This window comes from Melospiza melodia, chromosome 10, assembly GCF_035770615.1.
Source record: "Melospiza melodia melodia isolate bMelMel2 chromosome 10, bMelMel2.pri, whole genome shotgun sequence".
Taxonomy (NCBI): Eukaryota; Metazoa; Chordata; class Aves; order Passeriformes; family Passerellidae; genus Melospiza; species Melospiza melodia.
Genome location: NC_086203.1, coordinates 21,277,197 through 21,301,116, shown reverse-complemented (window position 1 = coordinate 21,301,116; position 23,920 = coordinate 21,277,197). Strand labels below are relative to the sequence as shown.

The window sequence follows — 23,920 nt, the reverse complement described above, 5'->3', positions numbered from 1 at the left end:
GTCAGCATGGCTCTGCTGGAGCAGCCTGTGCCTCTCAGCACACCTGGGACCTCTTCCAGGAGCCTTGTGGGTTGTGCTGTTGAGTGGAGCTGTTGCAGGTACTGTGGCAATGCCAGGCATTGACAGATCCAGAAAACTTGATTCTGAACTTGGAGGAGAGTGTGTGCCTTTCTGGGCTTGGGGCTGGTAGAAATCTGATTCCCAACCAGCATAAAAGCAAAGCATTTGTGTGTCCAATGCCCTGACTTTTGGAAATCTCAGCCTCCAACTCTCCTTGGTGTGTGTGTCTGCTGTCCCAAGTGAGGCAGTGCCCCGGGACAGCTGACAGAGTTCACTGAACTGGAAACTTGACCCTCAGTAACTCTTTTTGGACCCTGCAACTGCTTAGCAAGTCTTCCATTTTAACCAGTGCACTCATGTGGCACAGTTTTAATCCTTCACTGCTTCTGGAGAACGGTCATTTAAAATGAAATCCTGCCCTCAGAGGAGCCGGTGGGAATTGTGAGCTGCCTCCAGCCCTGCTGCCCCCACAAGGGCACCGCAGCAAGCAGGGGGTCAGCAGGAGGAAGTCAGGGCTGTGAACTGTGCATGGAGCTGCTGCTGCTGCTGCCAAGGGCCTCCTGCCAAGGAGGGAAGATGCCCTTTGCATGCCCCATGCTCACAGTCTCTCCTTGCTCGGCGTCAAGGCCACCGCGTACCCAGCGCTGCTGGGAGAAAGCAAAGCAGGCAAGTAAACAGCAGCTGCCCTCAGCTCCAAACCTGTCTCACTTGGTTGCTCCTGTTTTCTTGTCTGGGGAGTGGTTCAGCTAAGGGAAAGGTGATTGAACCATTACCAGAAGGGAAAAACACCTATTAAAATTGAAATAATTCAAAATGCTGGAAGTGGCTCCTTTATGTGAGCATACCTGTTCCATTTGGCCACTGAGCAGTCCTTAGCAATCCTTTTATTTCTCTGCTGACAAACCCATGTTCAAAAGCCATAGGGTGGTTCCTGACCTGAAGGAGAGCTGGAGAAGTGTCCTTGTCTATGCTGGCACACAGGTGAGTTGGGAAAAACAGTGACAGTGACAGGATGCTTGAGCCAGCTGCAGGGATCTGGAGGCTGTGAACACTGAAGCATATAGAAAGGAAGGGAACGGGATGCTAAAACTGAGCAATGGAGACTGTAGTTCTAAATGTCAGGGTATATTTCCTAATAGTGATTTCTGTCAAGTTGTTGGATAATCCCAAAGGGAAGTGGTGGAAATCTTGTACATGAAGACGTTTCTCAATTTGGATTTTGATGAAGGCAGCAGAAAATACATACTTACATAAAAACTCAGTTGAACTAGATAATCTCAGAGTATTTTCCCATCTCTAAATTGTGATTTATACTATAAACACTGCCAGACCCTGCAAACTAATCTGTTGTACTAAAAGTGACTCAAACAAGACTGCTTATATTTTTATACCCCTCATGATGTCGAACATTTGGTTTGCCAGGATGAGTGGGAGTATCCAGGACACACTTTACTGTGAATGGATTTCATGAACTATAATTGCTAGGCAATAAATCCATACAAATGGGAAATGTCTCAGGCCTTGTGCTGGATAGTAGGAAAGGACAGGACCTGATTGTTTTGGGGGAACACATTTTTGTTGAACTTGGAAGGAATTAAAACACCAATGCTGCTTTTGAAGGGCCAGTTGGGGCAGGGGCCACGGATTTGTTCTTTACATTAACAGTAAAAAATGTATTTGCACAGCTATTTCTTGGATGGGAGCTCTCACAGAGACAGCTGGTTTTAATTAGGCAAACAGATGCAATGGCTGTGCAATTACAACTTGATCATGAGCCCATGGAAGGCGAGGGGGTCTTTAGCAGTCTGTACTTAAACTGCTTGTGTTGGACTGGATTAGACCTGCAGATGAGAAACCCTGCACCCACCACAGCAATCCTAGGAAGCTGCTGAGAGCAGGATTTTTTCCCATGGCAGAGTCCATTTGTGCACCAGCATTCCTAGTTCTGGTTTGGTGGTGGGCACAGGTCTTGGGCAACAACCAACTCATTGGCTCTGCTGTCATTTCTTCCTGTTTTCAATGTGATAAAGGATGGGAGAATAGGATTAGTTTCCTGAGGAATTCTCTGGCTTCATTTTACGGGAGAATGCAGGTATTTCTTGTATATTGCCAGAGCAGTTTGCTACTCATCATTACAGAAATTATTACCAGTGGTAATTATTAAAATGCTCCAAAGGAGTTTTGTATCACTGCAAATTGAATAAAAAAATATTTTCTTGCCAAAAAGAAATAAAAATGCAATCTCAAATAAGTATCTATGAAGCTGTGACTGAGACACAGATCCACACAGTACCAAAGAACAACCTGGGCTTATCACCCCACTGAGGGCAAAAGTACTTCTGGTTTTAGTGGCAACACAAGGGGTTAAGCCCCTACAATCTGTGACTTATTATTCAGTGTCTTTAAGTATTATTTGTAATATTAGTTATATGTCTATTCAGTGTCTTTAAGTATTGTTTTCCTCTCCCTGTTTTTTACAGGGGATGTGCAGGGTATCAGTGGGTGAGCATATATATGTGCATATGTGTGTGCATGTTTATATGTGAGAGCATCTACATATACTTACAATTGCTTTCCAAATAAGTAATTACAAGCTCCCAGCAGTCCAAACTCTGCATTATCTTATTGTCATCAGCCATTGGGCTGTAGTAGAAGAGCAACTTAGCACTGCTGACAAGGACAAATAGAAACTCAGCAAAGGAAAGACAGGCACTTGTTCATTCAAGCAATTGTGGAAACCTCAGCTTTACCTTTACCTGCCTTACCTTTTTATGGCTATGTAAAAAGTAATAAAAAGCTTCTGCAGGGGGTTCCTGTCCCCCCTGCCACATCCTGAGATGCAGAACAGTGCAGAGCCTGTTCACTCTGTCCGATAGAACTGAGAGGAAAATCTCCTAAGTCATAGTCCAGTCCCCAGCCTCTTGGATCTGACCCTGAAATAGCAGCTCTGGCCTGTGTGAGGCTGGGCCTTCCTCTCTCTGTTTAACATCAATGACAGCTCTGTGGAGGAGGGCTGCTTCTGGCATGCACACGAAGCTCTGCTCTGCTGATTAAAACATGAGCAAAACAAATTGTGTCAGGTCCTGCCCTTCCCTTCCTTGGGGAAGCCTGCCCAGCCAGCTGGGACCCTCTGTGAGCCTGTGCTAGGGAGAGGAGAGGCTGTGAGCCACTGTGCCACGGCATGGAAGGGCACTTGGTGAGAGATGGACCCAAACTGCTCCTCCACCAACATAGTGTGACCAGCTGGCTGTCCCAAAGCTCTCTGATATGGCAGTGTCTGGCTTGGTTTCTCTGTGTCTTTGTGATGCTGTTGGAGGAAAACCTACAGGCTTCTGCCCTCAGGCTGTACAGGCAGCCTGCCAGGTGTTTGTGACAATTACAGCTGGATGCCAGGCTGGCCAGGCTCCCTCCTTCCCCCAGCTGCACCTGACTGTGAGGGGCAATGCTGCTCACATCTGGCTTACAAGTGTCTCTCTTTCCTCCTCCTCCTCCCAGCCCTGTAGTTCAGATCCCCAAATCTGTCCCTGTATGTTAGAGAAGGGAACGTGGGGTGCCCCAGGCCTTCCCTCCAGACATGGCTGGGTGTTTTTTTGAGCCCTGCTCACTCTTGTCTCGTCTCTTTCTGCACCCCAGCTCCTCTTCTGCCATGACCCAGACACAGCACTCTCCTTTCCTTCTCACTTCTGTTTGAAACTTTTCCCTGAACACAAGTTCTTCCTCTGTGGGTGTCCTCACAAATTGCATTTGATGTGCTGTCCTAGGCAAGGAGAAGGTGAAAGGAACTGGTTTCACATGCAGGACTCACCAGACCCCACATTTGCTTAATTCTCTGCCACAAGATGTTGGGCAGATCCTCAACCTTCATTCCTACCTTTGTGATGGGAATCATTTGCAGCCCACTTCACATTATAGTGGGAATCCCTTAATTCCTTCCAGAATTACACCCTTGCTATCCAAACATCCAATTCCATTAGAGATCCTAGACCAGCCTTTATGTCATATTGCTTGAATACTGAATTTCTTTCTGTGGCTAGTTGCTTTTTCATTGCAACTCCTGTTATGACTTTCCCAACACTGCCCTTTTTGTCAGTCTGTGTGTTTTTCTGGTTGGAACTGTAGATCTCTGGATAAGCAGTATCAAGTATTGCTTTGAATATTGAGCAATTACATGACAGAAAGCTCCTCCACAAAGCCAATGAAATGGTCCCTGGTGCACATACAGATATCAACAGTGCTTTGGTGCTCTGTTCCCTTTTGCTTTATTAACCCTGGCCCTGTGGGCATTGAGCAATGATCCAGATTATATCTGTGCTGCACGTACAGTGCATTCTGCTGGCCACTTCCAACCAGCAAGGCAGCACTGCACATTTCTGAAGCCCAGTACTTTACTTGCAAACACATTTTCGTCAATAACATAAATTATCATATGCTTGCAAGCATCCATGGTGCATACATGACTTTTCAGCCAGGACCTGGGCATGCTCACATTAACCTCAATATGGACAATTTGCTTCTCTAAGCAGATGTGCAGTATCCTGTACCCTCTCTAGCAACTTTTATCTGCAATTAGTTTTTTAATGCTTCTTTCAAGTGAACTCTGGGGGATTTGTGGTTTCTTTTTGTGAAAATAAACAAGATGTTTTCTTGAGAAGGATTAAGAGAATGGTAGGAAAAAGAGCTGTCTGACACTCTCATGCAGAAAATATGATTTCAGTATCGTGCAATGGGCTTTATTTTTACTTCTGATGGCATCTTTGGGGCTTTGTTGGCTACATGACAGCAACAGATGAACAGTGTGTTACTCATCTAAAGCTACCTGGCATGACTAGCTAAAAAAAGAATAGAGCAGTGAACAAATACAGCAGAGAGGGAAGTGATGACAGCAACCACATTTCAAATAAGATCATCTTTGTCTAAATGGTGTTTTGATGAAGAAAGATTAAATGATGTGCTGGAATGAGTGCAGTATGACTAATGAGAGGATTCACAGCTATAAGTGATAGGAGAGAAAAGTATCAGAAGGGACATAAACCATCAGGCATCCACACACTGGTGTATTGTTGGGGAAAAAAATTGCTGATTGGCCAAAAATGCTGCTGTTGGCTGGTTTTTTTATCTTCCTCTGAGATGTTTCAGCCCATTAGAACTATCTTCAGAGGATCCAAAGATGAAAATCTGTGACCAGAATTGTTTTGCAGCAGCTCCAGGCTATGACTGCATGAAAAGATAAATTGGGGCTGATTTCTGGCTTGTCCCAGTAAGAGCCCAGCTGCCCACTATGACACTGCAGAGGGCAGAAAGCATCTTCCCATATTTCCATGGCCAAGGAAGCACAATGACATTTGCCCAAGGGGGGCAGTTTGCAGGATGGCAAAGTCACAGGGAGTTGTTTGTGTAGCTGTGCTTGGACAGGAGGGAACAACAGGAGCATCAAAACCCCTCTGGCTTTCCAGGGGAGCTGAATTTCTCAATTATGTGATTAGTATTAACATTGTATTTCAAGTCTAAGCGTATTTCCTCATGAATTTGCCACTGTTTATTAGGCCTCTTAAGATGGGTATAAATCGTGTTAGTGACATTTAATAATTAGTTCTATTTTTACAGAAAGTAAAACTGCAGCAGAAAAATGGCCTGGCAGGTGCTTAGCTCAGGGCTAGAACCAAATGAGTCCCCAGCAGCTGCCTAAGCAAGAAGCATTACTGCCAGAGTCCTTGAGATGACAGAGGCTTTTCCTTTCCAGTAGTTTCAGATTTACACCTCTCCACTGTTTTGCTCTTGGTGTTTCCTTGGCTGAAGCAGAGCATAACAATGGAGAGGACTGAGAAAAGATTCTGGATGGCTGCTCCACATGGAGAGTAAGCAAACAGTTTTGTTATATGAAGTTGTTCAGATAAATGCCCAGAGGCCACAGCCCGTTTCAGGTGGATATGGCAGAAGTGGCCATGGGGCTCTCTCCCTACTCTGTGCAGAGCAGCACAATCCTGTTGGGACTGCAAGGCCTTGGAGACACCACAGCAGAGGGAAGATGGAGACACAGCACCTGGCAGCTCAAACCAAGCCCTGACACCAAGCCTTGTGACCACACACAAAACAAACCACCTTTCTTTCCTAGCAGAGATTTTGGGGACTGATCCTGTTGGCGTTGGACATGCAAAGGATTAAAATAGCAGGGAAAATGCTGCAAGAGAGGGAAGAGGTCTCTGCATTTATCAGTTAAGTTGTTGTATTTCAAGACTTATCCAAAATCTAATGGATCAATGGGAAGCCTTCCAGTAACTTCTGCTGGGACTTTATAAGGCTTTAATTAGTGGTCTGGATGCTGTGATTGTGAGTGTTCGTCTCACAGTACCACTCAGAGCTGTGCCTCCAAAACAGACTTGAGCAAACAGGGCTCCTCAATCAACATTTTGCAAAAGGGAAGAAATTAACTCACTTGGGAAGCTCTTGATAACAAATATTTGTCTCCAACTGTCCAAAAGTTGCCTATTATAAATGAAGGGTGAAGAAGCCATTTTTGACCCTGTTTCTGACTGAGTTCCAGCTGTATTAAGTTAAAGGCTAGTTTTCTGATAAGGGGTAAACATTTAATATTAAGAATGAAAATATCTTAGAAATAAGAAACACCTAGTAGTTAATGTGACTATTTGGCACAGGACTGCAAACTGCATCTGACCTGGAGGAGAAAGAACATGCTCTAGTGTAAAGGTTTAACTTCTGCAGTTCTCATTTTCCCTTGGGGTGTACCAATCCAGCTGCTACCCTGATTCCCCAAGATTCTTCTTCCTCCTTGTGCATTTTGAGGAATCTGTGCCCTCTCTTTTTAACCACACTGCTTATTTGCTGAAAAAATTCTCTTTTTGCCCACCCCATGTCTCTTCTCCAGCAGCCACAAAGTCAGATACATTCCTTAAATGCCAGACAGGGTTTTAGTAACCAACTAGTAAAGAGAGGCTGGTGTGGAGTGGTAGCTTGTGGGTACTCATATACCTGCTTGCAGCCACAAACAAGGCCCTGCAATCTCAGCCTTATGTTAGAAAATAACTGGGTTTTAAACCACAGAGCTGCAGACACAAAGCTGTGGTTGAGGCTGGGCTGAAGGAGCAGTGCCTGTCCTGGAGAATGTCACTTTGTTTACAACTGGATCTCTGTCCTTTCAGTGATGGGTGAGAAAAATTGGTAGTATGTACTCTGCAGGAGTGAGTGTATATGTGTGTGTAAACTCAGAGACAGGCACATTTATAAATAAACCACAGAACACATTGCAATGCTTGAAAACACTCCAGTGTGACTATGGACATCTTGTTCTCTCCTTCTGTCCTTGAGGTATCAGGTTTCCTTGTTTACAGTCTGCCTCATTCAGGATCTGGAATTCCTGAAGAGCAGCAAAACCCTCTCATGTGACTGAGCACCGATTTCCAGGAAAAGCGGAAGGGGCTCTAGGAAAGGTCTGTTCTCACATTTTCATTTGTTCTCTTCAAGAATACAGGATGAAAGAGATGAAGACAACATCAAGTCCCTGATCCTTTGTCTCTCTGATGAGCCTGGAATGAGATCTAAAGGAAAATCCTGTGCTTGATGCAGAGTTCCTCAAGCTCCACATGCTTCCCCCTCTTTGACGGTTTACTGACATGGGACATTTCACACAGAAGTGGGAATTCTGCCCCCAGGATGTCAGTACTCCCAATGCTTCTTTATCTGCTGAAGTGTTGTTTTAGCATGTGCAGTCACAAGTGGTCATAACCCTGCTTGTGACACCACTAACAAGGACATGGGACAGATCCAGGCTAGGTACATGCAGGGAGAACTACATTAACGTAGTAACAAAGAGCAAACAAAGAGAAAACTGCAAACAGAACCAGCAGGACACATATTCAAGGCCACATATTCCAAAAGCATCAATGAGAGCGTTCCTAAGCCTGTCTTGCTGGGCAAGAGCAGGACCAGTGAGTGTTGATTAGATGGGGTTATCTAGATGGATGGTGTCTGGGTCTCTGGCTGGGCTGGTTTTGGAGACCCTGCACTATAACACAGCTGTAGGGCCTCTCCTGGCTGTGCCCCATGGTCCCAGGACAAGAGAATCCTTCTCTTTGTGCTGGGACATGCCTGACTGACTGCGCTGTGCCAGAGTTTGCGCTGGGTGAAGCCTTGGCCAGGGGTCTCTTGTGCTGGTGTGCTGCCAGGCTGCAATTCCAGGGCAGTCTGGATCAGGAGATCTGACTTCTCCTTTTGCTGAAATCTCACCTGCTCTGCTATCAGCTTGGGTCCAGCCTGGTGGATCAATGAAAGTTCTGACACGCTACAGATTTGTTTTTCAGTGGCATTGATGAGGCAGTGTTGCAAGATCCTCAGCTCAGACTCAGAGTCTGGCTAACAGACGGTTGTGAAATTTCCAAAGGCGACAAGGGAGAAAAAAGCAAAAAAGGCAAAAACCACTCTCCCCTGTGTTGCAACTCTAACTGCAATCAGTTGCAAACAGTAATTCCCTCTTTGGACACTCAGATTCATTTGAGTTGGGTCCACAGAAAGTAATTTCTATATATATCAGCAACATGTCTGACCTGAGGGTTAAACCAAAAAATATGCTTGCAGAGAAGTTGTGAATGCCAAATTCTGGCATGGCAGTCCAAGTTCTGCCTTTGACTAATATTGATTGTCTCAAAATTGTGAGTGTGTTGAGCAATTGTTCAGGGGAAGAGATCTTCCCTATTCTGAAGAACCTCTGTAGGATAAAACACCAGCAATGAGAACCAGAAATGGAAATACTTGGTTAGAGAGCAACACTGTAATGAAGATTTTTACTGTGAAATAACTCCTGAGACTGCTCTGGTGCTTCAAAGCATTCTTCCTCATCTTCTTGGGCAGCTGTTTAGTTCTTTTAAATGTTGGCTACCTGCAGGATCATATGTGCCATTGCTGTATGGACATTTTTCCTTAGTGGAATTTTCATTTAATTTAACTGAGATAAATCACAAGAGGAAATGCTTATTAATAGTGGCTACACCCAAGAGAAGCCTCGTGAAGATTTTTTTATTAGGATCATTGTAGCAACAATAGGATTGTGCCATGCTGTGATGATCTAATGATCAGCACTTTACTCACTGTGGAATTGCCGCTGTGGGTGACCTTTCAGCAGTGGTGAAATGTAGCGCAGAGCAGGATCCTGATTCACCTTCCCTTACATCAGTGGCCTTTCCAAGGAGGAGCTAAGCTGGTCCCTCATCTGAGTCTGGAAGATCTGGTGTAAGAGCAGGCCAGAGCCCTTGATAGATTTCATGCAGTAAATAATGTTGAATATGCAGTGTATCAACCACTGAGAGCAGTGCTTAACACCTCAGGTAGTTTTCCATTTTTCCTTGAAGAGTACCTTGGTTATCAGACTTCTGTATTTGTAACTGATGCTACATTGGACTCTGAATATCAAAACTAAAGCCAAGGGAAAGCCACTCGACATTTTCATCAGTGCTGAGCTGAGTGACCCTGCACCAGCTAGGGCAGGAGTCTGATCCCTTTGTACTTGAGATACTGCTCTGAACCATAAAATCAAATGGGGTCACAGAGATAGTGAGGTGCAGAGTAAAGGTGTCACAATCTGGCACGTGTCTGCAGAGGAAGGTACAACAGAAGGGTGAAGTGTTAATAGCTCCTTTGAGGTTTTATTACTCCTGTTTTACAAAGAGTGGTCATGTGCTGTTGTTTTGAAATTCACTCATGTTTTTTTTCTATTTCCTAGATCTACCTTTGTGATGGCCACTCCCAGAGCAATCAACCTAGAGGAAATTCATGTCTGAACTAATGAAGCTCAGGTTTATTCTCAGCTTCTCATTAGAAATATGGAAGTTTTTCTTCCATCTGCATTTTCCCCAAAGGTGTTCCTAATTAAAAATCTGTGGTTAATTCTGGCTGCTTTGGTGTCAGCTCTTCCATGTCATCAGCGCATATATAGGATCAAAAAACCACATGTGAAATGTGCCAGGTAGACTTTCTGTTGCCTCACGTACACAGGTCCTGTGTTTAAATTCTGAGCCAGGTGTGATTTCAGTGAACCAGGAAGTTGTGATAACACCATGGATAGGGGCTATAGAAAAACTCATTTAAGCCAAGAAGAGCTGAGTCTGCACCACTTGGTGCTGTTGAGACCATGCACTATTCCCTGGTGCTGGGCTTGCCTCTATTGAGTGGGTGCAATGTTAGGTCAGTGTTAAGCTACTGAGGATGGCTTGTGTCCAGCCAAGGTGAGTACGTTCCTACATTTCCCATTTGTGTGCAAAAATGTTTTGGGACTCTCTTCTGCTTGTTGAGAGGAGGATTTTGATGAGCTCAGCCTGGTTTCTCTTTCCCCTTCCTTTAAGGATGGTCACAGGATGATATTTTAGTCCTGGAAAGAGAACCTTTTAAACCTTCCATGTCAGCTGTAGACTCCAGCCAGCAGGGAGTGAACAGTGTCAGCAAGAGAGGACGAGGCCTGGGGTTATGGAAACAGCCACTCAACACCAGTGAGGCCAACAGTGGACCTCAGGACAGCTCTGTGATCCTACAGGGACAGAGCTGACATGCCTCCACACCAAAGCACAGAAGCTGGCAGGGGCAGGAACAGCACGTTTTTTGACGCATGAAGGCTCCACATTAAGACAACCTTCCCAAAACAAGGGAAAAAAATAAAGTGTTTCAAAATGTGAGCCCAAAGGAAAAGCAAATTGACGTCTAACAAAAGACTTATTTTCCTCTCCATAGAGAGGTATCTGCCACTTACTCGAGCTGGCAAGGCAGGGTCTCAAAAGGCAATTTAAGCAAGTTGCATAAGGCCTTGGCTGGGTGGCTGTAGAAATATAGGGCCTCTTATCTGAATAAGAGCTGGCCACAGCTGTTGCAGATCTTGAAGGAATTATTTCTGTGCCTGTCAAACATCTGCTTTGTAAGCAAACAGAGCAGCTGAGGCACCAGTGGTGCACATGACATGCTGCAGCTCATGGGGCAGGGCCAGCAGGCAGTAAATGGAAACTTTTTTCCCCTGGCATCAGAAATATGATTTCCCATGAGAGTCTCAGATGGACAGATAGGCCCTAAACCCTCTGTGTTACATGGACCTGTGTCTTGTCTTGGGAAAAGAGCCAGTGTGGTCCAAGCACTGATCTCAGTGTCTGCTAAGATATAAATCATCGACAGCTGTCAGGAACATTCTGACATATAGCCTACAGAACTACATTTATTTGCTTTCTCACCACCCAGGAATCATTCCATATAAACATGTGTCGACCCTAAAAGGCTGATGCTAAAAATCAGGATGTACATTGCAGCCCTTTGACATTGAATATCTTCTTCCTCTCCTGTTTTTCCTCCCTTAGTCATCACCATATTCTTCCTCTATAAAACAGCCACAGTGCATCCTCTGTTAACCACACCAGCTGCCTTTCTGTGTCTCTGGTAGTGTCCTCATTACCAAACTCACACACTACACAATAAATACCCTCTAGAGCCTGGCCATGGGCAGTGGGGGATGCCTGTACACTGGTGACCAGAACACTTCTGCTCCCCTGTGTGTTTTTAGGTGCCACCAGTCCCATAAAACCCCCTAAGTGCCCACTGCTGTGTTTCTTTGCATGTGCAATATGAACCTGGGTCTGGAACGTGAACCTTCACTCTCCCAAAATGTAGATGCTGTGGGAGAGCCCAGTCCAAACATAAGGACTGGCCACCACACGAGGATACTGATTTTGTGTTTTTTCACTCAAAATTTTCCTTCTTTGTGCTCTACCAAAACCCACTACCACTTAAAAAGCAGGATGGTGACTGTGAATAGATGAACAACCAGATGAATGAATGTAAAAGATTGACCTGAGGTCTTTCTCCTCTGTTTTTCCCCTGGCAGACTTCCAAGTGTTCCTGCAGTGTGTTCCTGAGCTGTTTGTCCACGTCTTTTTGAAAATATCCTAGTTCAATGTGACACAGCTCCACATTTTCTCTATATGTATAATCAAAAGCAAACAATTAAGATTGCCTAACTGAGCTTTGTGCCAACAGGTAACTGCAGTTCAAAGGGCCTTTTACGCAGTTAACACGTGTGACAGCATTTCCTCCACACCCTTCAAACAAAGTTATGGTGTAACATCTAGCAGAACTTTCCTGTCAAAATCTCCAGTTCTAGGCTGAGCTCTCAGGGCAACTACCTGATCTCCCAGGTGGTGAAGAACACCTCTAGGCTGAGCAGAAAATCAATGTATGACATTCAGTTTTCAACTGCAGAGGTGGAATGGATCCATTTCAGGCTCCATGCAAGGCACAGAGCTATTGCCAGTTCTCTGCTGTCAGCTGGAAGCTAACAAAGCAGTATCACCTTGCAATGAAGACAATCTTATCAAAGACTTCCAACTAATTTCCATTCCAGCTATGTTGCTGCAATTTTTATCTCGTTGTTCTCAATGACACTGGGCAGAGGAGGTGCTAATATAAAGGAAGAAATATAAAGCAAGAATGTGTTTCTAGTCACAGCTTAACACTATGGGCAGAGAGAGTTGGGTTTTGTTATGAGCTTTGCCATGGATCTGGGTTGATTAGCATACCTTTGACTCGTGGCTTTTAAACTGCAGTGTGGTGTGAGCAGTCACACTTAACTGTGAATTTAAAATCATTGCTAAATTTGAAGCTCTCTGGAAGATGCAGGTGTGGGTGGCTTGGCTACGCTTGTCCTGGGAGAGATCACCTCCCAGTGTCCGCTCAGACATTGCATTTCAGAGATTTGCAAAGTCAAGTTTGTGCTCATCATTCACACGGGTAGCTGGGTTTAGCTTAGCTGGGGCTGGAGGTGGTGCTTGGCCAGACTTGTGTGAATGGAATCTCAATCTTCAAAGAAAGGAGAGCAGCAGGGAAGGGACCCAGCCAACATTGGCTGTGAGATGTGGGGCTTTTCAGCTCCCAGGTTCAAATCCAACAAAGTTAATAGAAATCAGATGGCTTTCTTGCCATCTGGCAGCCAGTTGGGAGCTTGTGTGCATTCTATAGGTGAATTTTACTATTAAGTTACAGGATAAATGACTTCATCAGCTCTAAGGACAAGCTGGGAATAGTGAAAAAAATGGAATAAACTGTATCAACCTAGGGCAGTGGTGTGGTACTTTAAAGGAGTGATGTGTGGGAGGAATGAACTAAGTCTTGGTCTTATAGCTTCCTTTTTTCTTAGTCTTATAGCTTCCTTTTTAGTAGAGGAGGGCGGACTTTACAACACCAAGGCTTCTTCCTGGGAAACTGAGAAGGTCAGAGCTTTCGGTCAACCCTGTGCTCCCTTCCATGAAACTGATGATTCAGATGCATCAGGGAAACTCACAGCCCTAACCACACATTTTCTCTGGTTTGAGAAGGCAGGGTAACCTCCCCATTAAACAGAGTTTCATTTATTCTTCACACTCACAGTAAATGATGGATGTGAACTCAAGGGAAAGTAGAGACAGTTTTACAGGATGGCCAGAGCAGGGTGTAAAATCACACAGCAACTTGTGGCTGTGCAGGGATCCTATAAAAACTGCATTAATGGTGTGCTCTGGCCTCGTGTCACCTCCTGCTTCACAAAGCAATGCAGTACCTCAGTTGGTGGCCATGTCACAGTAGCCCATGGCTTCTTCTGTACTGCAAAGAATACAAGCCTTGTAATACTCTGCTAATTTGAAAACAGATCCCAAGACACTTCACAGTTTAGCAGGAGGAGAAAGGGGTTTCCAAACTCCTGCCCATCCCTTTCTCAGCCCTGTGCAAAGCTGTCATTTGCCCACAGGCTGCAGAGCCTGCTTGTGAGAAGTGCTGGTGTACTTCTCTCAGGGAATCAATTAACAGCCTGGGCAGGACACTGGGAGGAAGGCGACTCTTCCAGCAATTTCTCACTTTCCTTCCTCCCCTGTGACAGCTGAGGGATGGTGCTGCAGGTGTCAGGGGCTGTGGCTGTCTGACGGCGCCCAGGTGCCCAGGGACAGCAGTTCAGGTGGTGGGCTTTGGCCAGCAGGGGTGGGTGGGCTCAGTTTGCAGAGTAAAACAGCTGAGGTAAATTGTCTTTATTTAGGAGTGAGCAGCTTGGCTGTTCTGTGTGATGGAAGCACTGGCCTTGTCCTCTCATCCCAAAAGGCTCTGGAGGAGAGCTCAGCCTGTGTGGAGCTGGCAGGGAAGGTCCAGGGCAGCAGGTAAGGAAGGCTCTCTGGACTTTCTGGGCTTGTTTATCTCAGTGTTATCTTGCTGGTGCAGACCCTGCTCACAGCAAGTGTGTGGGAGCAGCTTGTTTCACCCTCTGGGTGTATTTGGAGAGCTGGATTGGGCCAGCTGAGCTGGAGATCCTGGCATGTATTTCTGTGATGTTAGGTTGTTCTTTTTTATTTACTTTTTTAAAATTTACATTTGCTTTATCCATCTTAGTTTCCTGTTTGTCTCCACTTACCTGGAAACTTGTAACACCTCTTTTTGTGGTTACAACAACTCATTTTCCATGGAATAACATTCACATTGTTGTCTGGCTGGAAGTGAAGTACCAAGAGGTTGTTTGGTACAACTGATGACAAGAGAAAGGCTTGGCTGTCTCAGCACAATATTGGAGGAGCTTTCCTTTCTCCATGTTTGATTTATGAATCTCTTTACATTTCACAGGGGTTATAGAAGCAGAATTTGGCTGATGCAGCTGGCATGGTTCTTCCACATGAAATTTTATGGTTGGGAGAAAATTTCTGGGGCATTTTCAGTTGGAATTGCATGTCCCAAGCCAAGGCTGGGGCTTCTGCAATTGTTAAAAGGAAAAAAAGAAAGAAAAAAAAAAGAAGGCAGAGCTTTTGCATGGCATGAAGCAGTAATTCATGGGAAGTGTCCCAGATTAAAAAAAAGCAAACAGCAGCACCACCAACCCCAAACTGCTGTCATCCACGTTCAGTATTGGCAAATAAGATTTATCCTCATGATTGTGTAACTGAGGAAACTGAGGCAGGGAGTGACCAAGAAATCATTGAGAGAGCTTAGACTGTCATTGAAGGGTTCAGGGTGGGACTTTTGGTTAGAACTGATGATTTTGGGTGTCTCAGTGCAAGACCTCTAATAGAATCTGGTGTGTGGTTTTTGGGGTTTTATTTGTTTGCTGTTTTGTCTTTTTGCATCAGCCCTGTCTGTGTACCCCATCTCGTTCCCTTTCTGCCCTGCAGGTGTGCACTCCTGTCTGTGAGGTATTTGGTGCCTTTTCAGTGCACAATTCCAGGTGCTGTAGAAGTGAATTGTCTGAATAATACATGTATTTGAAAAATTCATACCTTGCATCCACCTTAGGCAAGAAAGAAAAATTCTTACCTTGTATCCACCTTCTTCCTTCAGTAAGAAAAAACTGTCTGCAGGAAATAGTTTCACCTACAAGTACCCTAAAGCTAGAGGCTGATCCAGAGAAACCTACTTAGCTTTTGTCTGCTGTAGTGCTCAGGTGAGAATGGGCTGCCAAGGACGTGATTTGCTGTCTCTAAAATATACAATCCTTGTGCAAGGAGCAGCAGATGCAGCTCCAAACCTGCCAGAACTCATCTTCTTCCTCCGTGCTGCTGGAACTGGGTCTCACTTTAAGGGAATAGCAGATGGGGCTGTGAGAGGGACAAAGAGAAGGGAACCCTGGCGTGTTTGGCATGTTAATGTGGGCTCTGAGAGCTCCACAGGGGCTGTCCCACAGGCCTGTGCTGTTTAGCAGTTTTGGCTTGCCACAGGTAATAAAAGTCAGCACTCGTGAAGAACTAAACGTACGAGTTTATTAAAACACGAGCAGGCTGTTGTCTTTCTCGAAGAAAATGTCTTGTCCTCTTTCATCACACTTTATAGAGCATGTTGAGACACAATGGAGAACACTGCTGATCTTGTTCAGGAGCAGGGAGTGTTCCTGTGAATGGGAGAGCTCCATTTGAATTAATCATGGCTGATTAGGCATCTAATAGGCTCTGCAGCTCTTTAGATCTGAGCTCTGCAGCGGTAGCTGATGCAGAAGTTGTGTGACAGTGAGTGAGAGCATAGGTGCAGCTCTCTCTGCAGGCACGCACAGGGGTTTTGTTTCCATGGCCTTGCAATTTCACACTTTCACCAGGTTATGTCTCACAGCTGTCTGCATCATCACTTATTCTATCCCTCAAAAACGGGGCTAGTCAGCATTCTTTGGGCTTTTTCTGGGAATTGCAATGAACTATGGAGTTGTCCGGAGTGTGTGTGTATAGAAATAATAACAGTAAAATTATCACCCAAAAGAAAAGATTGAATTTCCCAGGATTTTGTGCATGTTCCTCCTTTTATGAGCAAAGAACGAATTCATTAAATAAATTAACCAGACACTGCTGGGAACATGCTAAGTGAAATCTGTGTTTGCTGTGTGTATTTTTCTGGGTGATTTTAAGTGATGGGAGAAGAAAACACTGAACCGCTTTGTAGAAGTCTCCCAAAGCCTGTTTCAGATCTAGGCCTGCTTACCCATCCATTCAGCCCCTCGTCTGGGGAGTTCCATGAAAGAACTTTTTTCTGCTGGCCATCTCTCTTTATGCTGCTCCGTGTACTTATTGTCAGGAAGAAAGATCTTGTTGTCTCACATCTAAATATCTATTTCAAAGTGAAGTAAAAAGCATGAGATGTCTTTTTGTTCAGCATTTGTACAGCTCCTGCTCAGCAGGACTGCTTATGATTGAGATCCTTGATCTCTATATCAGTACAGAAAGCCAGAAAAATAAGCTCCTACCTGGGGCAGGACGAATTCCTGCATCTGACCAATGCAAAAAAGCAAAGCTCTTCAAATGCCAAATAGTCCATCTGTTAATGTGCTGTGCCAAGTTTCTGGAAGACCATCAATGCAACTCAGGTTGTAAAACTATCTAAAACATTGAATAGATAACTGTTTGTGATAGAAAACTTTCAAGTTGTGAGTGAAGCTGTGGAAGGCCCTGCCATGGAAGTCGCAGTGCCTGGGGAGGGAACAATCAGACAGCAGCAGTTCAGCTGAGTGCCCTGGCTCCTGGGGATGCTGCTGGACATGTCACAGGGCCGGGCACCTGAGGAGAGGCAGCTGCATTTCAAAAGTCCATGCAGGCTAGAATGTTCTACTCAACCGTTCTATTCATGTTCTTGGAGAGAAACTCTGATGGAAGTACCTTAACTGAGGCTCACTTGAGCTCGGTGAGTCTGCTGTAATGATTCATACACAGGAAGGCACAGATCCTTGATCCCCTCTGAGCACTTGTTTGCATCCTGATGGCTTTCAGGAATGAATAGACTATGAGGTGCTAAAAGCTCAGCCCAGGCTGAGTGGGTGGAGGAAAGGGGATATTGCTAAATGAATGCTGTGCTATTTATTGCTGAGTGGATGCCTCCCAGATTGTGAAAAACAAGTCTTTTTTTTTTTTTTTTTTCTTTTTCTTTCTATTTTTTTTTTCTTCAAGGCTGCTCCTGGTAGGTGAGATGCACCAGGATAAGTTGGGGCCTGACCACAGTGAGAAGGTGGCTATGGCACCTGCTGAAAATTGCGGTTCCAATATGTGAGTTGGGATTGGGAATGGTCTAGGCTGGTGCTCTCCATCTGAATGCTTGTGCTTCCCTAGCTCCCCTTTGGTGTGATTATGAGCTTAACCCTTTGGTGTTTCTGCTGTCATATGTACTATGTTTGAATACTCATTAAGTGTCCCATGTGGATAGAAGTGGAAAGCCCTTCAGACTGCAGTTTTTCCCCAAATTAAAGAAACAAATTAAACAGATGGTGCAGATCCATCCACTGTGGTTTTGCCAACAGGGTTGTTTTCTTTTCTTACAGTTTCTGCTCTGATTTTGTGACCTTACCTTGCTCACCCTCTGTCTTGTGGAGGGAGATATTTCTCAGCCCTCACTCCAATAAGAGCCGTGGCTTTGGCGTTGGATCTTCAGATGGGAGTGTGCCCACCCGAGTTTCCACAACTGTGCTACAAAACCTGCTGGTTTCTGTACTAAAATTAAATACAGGCCTATGTGTTTGTATAATTGGGACCTGAGAACTGAAGCAAAATATCCCAGAGAGCGTGTGCTTTTTCCTTTGTAACCCTCTGATGTGTATGTGCTTTGAATTTGTTCTTGAAATGCATCCACTTTGCTGTGTCTGAATGGGAGTCTTTTTTCAAGGAAAAAGGAAGAACAAAAATATTTTAGGTTGTGATAGTTGCTCTTGGTAGGAGATGAGATCAGATTCTAAAGTGACAAGCTGATCATCTGTGTCTCAGGGTCTTGTTCAAGCATCTCTCAATGTGAAGGGAATTATGGGCACAGATCTTCTATGTCAACTAAATAATGGCTATCCTTGGGTCATCTTGGATATCTAATGAATGTTTGCTGCTTGTTTCCAATAATACTGCAAAAGAAAAAGTGTTGTCTTGGATTTTAGAGGCAGTACAAGTCTGTGGAAGGTGTTGATGCTGCAGAGACTTGAAGACAGACCTGCATTGTACTCTGTCAAAAAGGTGACAAAGTTAATTCAGACCACTCCAGAAAAGGGAAGTGACTGTGATGCTTAAATCTGCTTTCAGATATTTCTTTCCCCAAGTTTAGGCATTTACATCCAGTTCAGATGGAGCTATAGCAGTTCAAAGAAGAGAGACAGCACCAAAACCATCCACTGCTCCTCCTCGAAGTCTGGCAGAAAGAGTCTTTGTGCTGTGGCAGCCCTGGGCATTTGGACTGAGGGCATGGAAACAAACACCAAGGAGTGAGCTTTCTGCTGCTTTCACATTGATTTGTTTCCTGTAAGTTTTTTTGGTGTTCAATACAGAAACACATGACCAGGAGACACCTAAATGGAGTGCAGGTTGTATCTCTGCAGCTCAGAATGCAGCAGGGTCTCCTGGTTGAGCAAGAACCGGTGTGAGCTCTTCTCCCCATCCCCTGCAGTCACAGGCATTCGTGCCTGTGTGCTCCCATGCTGCAGAGCCCTCCTCGCTGCAGAGCATCTGTCATCGTGTGTTCAAAATGATCCAAAGCTAAAATGGGAGCATTCCCTTCTCTCCGGCCTGAGCCCAGAACAGGCAGCAGAGTCTGTCTTAGACTTGCAAGTAGATTGTGCAAATCTTGGCACTGAGAGTGTGTGGTGTGTGCTGCCACAGCTGGGGAGCTGCTGTGGAAAGGGTCAGGGGACCCTCTGCAGGAGTGAGGAAGATGCCAATATAGAAGCCCAGCCTGTATTGACAAATTCCTCTCCCCAGTGACTCCTGGGCTGCTGGGGGAGTGGATGTATGGGAGCTCTGATCTTCAGATCTGTTCTCCCTATAATGCGTTATGTCAAACCACAAGTCTTCAAATGATGCAGAGGAGCAATTTCCCAAAGTGCAGGGTTTTGTTTCCCAGCTCACATCAGGAGAGGTGAATGGCAGCAAATAAAACATGTTTAGCTTCATGGGGACCACAGCAAGACAGATGGCTGCTGGTGCATCACTGGCTGCAGGCCTGGGAATGCCAGCTTCTAGTGAGATGAGAACTGAGAAAGTGCTCAATTAAGCATTAATTAATTAATTAATCAGAACCAGAGGAGACAGTCTCAAGCTATGTTAGGGAAGGTATAAGTTGGATATTAGGAAGAATTTTTTTCACCAAAAGAATAATAAAGTACTGGAATGCTCTTCCCAGGGCAGTGGTAGAATCACCATGTCTGGATGTGTTTAAAAAAAAGACTGGACATGGCACTTGGTGCTGTAGTCTAGCTGAGGTGTTAGGGCATAGGTTGGACTCTATGATCTTAGAGGTCTCTTCCAACCTCGTTATTCTGTGACTCTATGATCTCTCTGGAGGCAGGAGCTGCTAGTCCTCACTGCTGAGCTGCTGTGGGATCCCCACTGTGGCTGTGAGTGTGTGCTGTCTCTGAAGGTGCCTGCACAGGAGTGATTGTTCTCCAAATAAACACCTTCCCTCTCAGGCAAACCAAGCAATTTCTGCTCAGACAAGTACTTGCAGTTCTCCCCTTTTGTAATTCATTTTTCAAAATGCTGTTGCCATTCAGCTGTGGAGAAGAAACAATGCCATCCACCCACAAAGAAAGGGCAGCAAAGGGTCCAGATCCCTTCAGGATAAAAATTGTTTGTTCAAAAGGTTTGGCAGCTTCTTTCAAATATCAACCATCTTCACAAAAGCGTGGAATGGGTGATAATTGGTGTGAGGTGTTTGGTTGGGTTTTTTCACCCTCTTTCCCTTGTACCTCCTGACCTGCCTCTGTGCTGTACCCTGCCCTTAATGTGCACATCTCTAAATCCAGGGCCATTGCACATGAGCAGCAGGTGCTGGGAGGGACAAGTAAGGGCAGTGTTTTATTTTAAGGCAAAGAGAGTGCTGGTAGATGTTGCCTTTGATCTGTTCCCTTTATACCACTGTAGATGAAATTTTCTGACTTCTCCTGGATATGGGTGAAGGACTCACTAGATAGCTGCATCAATTTATTTGGGCTGTGTGCAGCACTAGACAGCAACACCAGAGTGGTAAGGCAGATCCAGAAAGCTCCTCACAGATCAGTGAGGGTGCACAGAAAGCTCATCCCAGATCAGTGAGGGGACAGCACAGACCATGTCCATGCTGCTGTCTGCACCATTGCAGTGAGCAGGTGTGGTCTGAGTTCCTGTGTGTATCTCTGCAGGTAAAGTTCCTCCCAGCAAGGTCTTGCCTTCTGGTGCACCCATTCTTTCCAAACACCTTGCGCATATAATCCCTTGCTGCTTTTTTTCCTAAATAAAATGAGCAAATTTCCTGCTAATTGTAGCAAAATCAAGCAAGGCTTTTCCAAGATTCTCTCTCCCCTTAGCTTTTATTCATAGTGTTTCTAAGTTGTCCACAAGGAAGTGTTAACTGAGCTGGACGTAATGCATCAGATGCAACCCTTTAAATTGCTACTTGCTGCTGAATTCTTAGCACTGCTGGGAAGCACAGTTTTGAATGACAGAAGGTTTTGAGCTGGGTTTAGTACAGGAACAAATTTCAAATGGAGATGGGAAGAGAACATATTTGATTTTTGTGCTTCAGAAGCAAAATGGCCACATACAGCTTGAAGGCTGTTTGATGACCCTGCATTATTTTATTTTATAGCAGTTTATTCTGTTCTGTCCTACTGTGAGGGACAGATTGTTAACAGAGAGTTATGATACAGCTGGGAGTGGATTCAGCCCACTCTGGTTCCTGAAGGTGACAGACACCAGCTGGTGAAGTCTCTTCTGGAGGGACTGGTGATCTGCCACAGGAGATGTGGATGTGGCGTCTCCTTCCTGCTGAGCACAACTGGTGGGCGTTCAGGGCTTGCTGCTAATGTCATTTCACTAAAGACCTTCCTGCTCTACCACAGAGTGAGAGCAGGCAGGCACAGGAGCTGCGTGCTCCATCCTGGGTAAATCTCCCTGTGCAGCTGAGAAAAGGCTCCTCCATGGCCAGCTGAGGGGCTGGGTTCCTCACAGTGCCAAGGATTTATTTCCCTTGGGGCTTGGGCAAGCAGGCAGGTTTGTGCAGAACCTGAGCATGCATCAGGAGGTGTAGGTCTTTTCCAGGAAATTTGCTTTTCATAGTGAATTCTGGTCTCTTCCCTAAGCTGCTGTACCCCCTGGCTTTAGGTGATGATGTATCAGACTAATACCCACAAAATAGCCACAGCTATAGTAAAGCTTTGTGTGCCTGAAGCACAGGAATGCTGGTTTCTTTTTTCCACCTTAATACAGAGAATCAGCCAAGGGGGGGGAATGAGGTACAAAATACAATGACCAAAAAACGGTGACTGAAATAGGAAAAATAAGCATGGGCCATATTTTTTCTGGCTCCCCTCCAAATTCTGAACATTGAAACTGAGACCTCTTGAAGGCAAGAAGGCTTTAACACCCAAAAGTAATATTTAATCTGTGGGGAACTATGTTCTGAGTAAAACTCAGTGTACACAATTACAAGTTCAAATCTATGCTGGCATAAATGATCACAAGACTACTAACTGATGGTGACCCAATTCAGATTGCGTGCATCTCCCTTCTGCTCCATTTACATGTTGCTGTACCTCAGTTTTATCAGATCTGTGAATGCCAAGTGACAGAGAGAAAGAAGTCAAATGATAGAGGGATGGTTCTGTGGAGGCTGTTTGAGTGCTGGACTTCAGAAGCTTCTCTGACTCTTTCAAAATCACACTTACTTTGCAGCATCTATCATTATGCAATGCATTCTTTGCAGCCCTTATAAACCTTTAAGGGCCTATAAATTACTATACAGGACACAGTAATATATTGCCTGCACCAGAAATTGCACGGCAAACTGCTAATGGAATTAGAGTGGAATTCTCTGTACTGTGAGTGCTGTCTACTATACAATAAATCATATAATGCTTCTGTTTAGCAACACCTGATTGAGCAATAAGGTTCAAAGCAGCACATGATGAGATCATTTTATGTGTGATTTAAAACCCTCTAAAGCTATAAGGCAAAGTAGGTATCTTATATTTAGAGTGACCTGAGTCACTCTAAGTAATGCTGACTACCCACATTCCAGAGCTCCAGTCACATTGTACAGGTTACTGAATCAGGACTTGTCTGTGGATACCTTTGTTTGAGTAATTGCACTTGTTAATAAGGTGCAACTTCTGGGAATTGGGTCAGATCAGGCCTTGTAGGATGTTTTGTATCATAACATGTTGTTCCATTGGACATGAACTTGTGCTGGCGCCTTTCAGGGCTGTAATAGCTGTAATTAGTGGCAGCTCTTTTCCCGTATAAACACCTGTCTTTCCCATGCAGGTTTTCTGATTAATTCTCCTGTGGATTCTTCCCAGGATGTCTCATGGGAGAGGTGTCCTGCCACTTCTGAGCAGGGCAGATGTGTCAAAACATGCTGAAGAAGCATCTTTATATTAACGTGGTGGCAAAGTGTCTCTGAATATGATGCAAAGGTCAAAACTTAAACTCTTTAGACTCAATGAGCTGTTTGTAAGCAACCAGAATGTGGCAAAGCCTAGGAGGAGAAAGTGTGGTACAGATGGTATTAGCAATTAAACCATTTGTTCATATGCATAGATTTCTGCTCTGAAGTTTTGAATGCTGCAGTGGCCAGCAGCAGACTGCCTCGAACAGAGTTGATTCTCTCCTGAAATTGATACTGTTCAGGTCCAATTGTTTAGCTCCTGGTTTCTGCTGGGTGATTGTGACCTGCGTGCAGTGGCCAGGAGGGTTGTTCCAGTGCTCCTTTGAACCCTTTGGTAACCAAAGCAAGATGTGTGCACCACAGTGGAAGAGGTGGGGAAGCTGTGAGGACCATAGGAACTGCTATGGGAGCACATTAAAGGAGGAAATGGGAGATTTTCTGTTGCACATGCAACTTCCTGAGGTTACCCTGCCTAGGGCAGTGCAAGGGAGGGGGAAAAGTGCTGAACTGGGTTAGAAAGGCTGCTTTGATTATGAACCTGTGTTATGCTGACTTAATTCACCATCACTGAGTTCATCCAGGTTCTTACAACGTGCAAAGCCTTTGTAGCCACTGAGAAATGAGGCTTGCCCTGCTGAACTGCTGTGAGCAAAGTATTTAACAGACACAAAGGTCTCTGTAAGTTTGTTCTGATTGCTTGTGTGCTGTGGCATTTGTTTGTTATCTCCCGTTCCAGTTTCTTGGTCTGTAGTTTAATAAACACAACAAATTTACCTTCCTAGCTGTTTCTAATTGCACTTGGTGAAGCAAAATCACTCTCAAGAAGTAATGCTGCCTTACACAAATCTGGTCTTCCTACTGCATTCATTATTCTCCATTCCCATGTCTTGACCCCTTCAACAAAACATTTTCCTGCATTCCTCCACGGACCCTGCTATCCTGCCCTTCTCCTCAGCAGTTTGAGAAGAGATCATGGTAATAGCTTGCCTTAATTTGATCAGGG

The 23,920-nt window shown here is 44.9% G+C and overlaps 1 long non-coding RNA gene across 1 annotated transcript; it reads left to right on the top strand.

Annotated features, from left to right (window-relative positions):
- Positions 1-746: 746 nt before the first annotated feature.
- LOC134422325 (uncharacterized) lies at positions 747-9,941 on the top strand. Its single transcript, XR_010028786.1, has 3 exons — positions 747-1,041; positions 7,540-7,730; positions 9,791-9,941. It is a non-coding gene; the product is annotated as an uncharacterized LOC134422325 (long non-coding RNA).
- Positions 9,942-23,920: the final 13,979 nt, after the last annotated feature.